A 1,427-nucleotide genomic window follows, 5' to 3' on the forward strand; every position below is an offset into this window, starting at 1 on the left:
TATTAATAAAAATTTAAATATAAACTCAGTGGACAAGAGCTGGTATATTTTTCCTTTCTTTTATACATAAGTAGTCCTGCTAGTTACTTTTTGAAAATAAAACAAAAATTAAAATAAGGAAAAAAATAAGTCCTCTTTTTTTTCTTTCTTTTCTTTCTTTTTTTTTTTTTGCAGATTGGGTTATTAGCTTAAAGTCCTCTACATACCTTAGGAACAATTCCTATCGAGATAAACTACCCTCCTCTCCTTGCCCCAATGTTGGGGTTTTCCTCGCTCTTGTCCTACCTCTTTTCTTTTACTAAAAACATTTTTTAAAAAAATCAACAATTTATGTTCACTAAATGAAACAGTACAGACTTCAAAATCATTTCCTGAATGTCCATTTTCCCAGTGAGTAGGGTGAGGTGGGGAAAAAACAAACAACAGTTCCAGTGTCTTAAAAACAGAAGAATTTCAGGACACTTACTTGTGATATAGATAAATTAGCGAGAAAGAATAGGCTGTGTGTCTGTGCTCACACTGTATACCCAGGGCCTAAATAAGCAATAGCTAGTTATTTGAGGGCTTCAACTCTTCAGAAAAATCTCATTATGTGAAGAGTGAAGTGGCTCTGTAGGGAGCATTATGGAAATATCCGAGTTTGATTTAATGAGGCTCTTCACATTGGTGGAATATCAACGGAACAGAGAACAATCTACCCGGGATGTCCAAGTTACCAAAATGAAAATTGGCAATTGAGATGATAAGAACCCTGGCTTTCTTGTGCAAAAAAGAGAAAAGGAGAAAGAGAAATCACTCCAAGGTAACAGATATAACATTAAATAACATACATTCTTTGCACCAAGAACAAATGTTTTATGTACCAAGTCTCTTATCTGTCTCTTCTAATGACTTCCCTTAGCGGGTTGTTAGTACTTGACAGCAGGTCTCCGTGCGGGGAACTTTTTTTCCCCCCATTCCACATTCAAAGGAGGTCCATCAGAGAACATGATTGGCAATTTTCGTCATAATCTGCACATTATTAGCATCAAAATTGACACCGCAGTAACACCGGTGGTTTTTGGTGTGCCTTTCTTCAAGTTCACAGAAGTCCCTCCAGTGGGCGGGGGGGGGAGGAAGGGGGCTGTTACTCGGTGGTGTCTCGCCAGAGCCAAAAGGCACGTGAGAAAGAACACCAAGAGCCAAAGCCCCCCACCCTTACACACACACACACACATTTTGCGGGGGGGGGGAATTAATAAGACAAAATTAAACAAACAAACAAAAAGCGTATCCGGAAGGTCAGTGATTCAGAACATGGTGTCACATACCAAGAAAGTTTCAAGTATTTTCCAGATAATGTGGACTATGGTATTCAGAGCATGAGGTTTAAAATCCCTCTCCCAATTTCTAGACGAGTGTGCTGTCAGTCTCACTGTCCCCTTCCT

General features: G+C 39.0%; 1 protein-coding gene across 1 annotated transcript in view; it reads right to left on the bottom strand.

The window, feature by feature from the left end:
* Positions 1 to 1,427, bottom strand: part of EVX2 (even-skipped homeobox 2) — an 8,587-nt gene that overhangs the window by 2,859 nt on the left and 4,301 nt on the right. The gene's annotated exons all lie outside the window — the stretch shown is intronic.

The sequence above is a fragment of the Varanus komodoensis genome, unplaced genomic scaffold (assembly GCF_004798865.1).
Source record: "Varanus komodoensis strain SLA01 unplaced genomic scaffold, ASM479886v1 scaffold18_1, whole genome shotgun sequence".
NCBI lineage: Eukaryota > Metazoa > Chordata > Lepidosauria > Squamata > Varanidae > Varanus > Varanus komodoensis.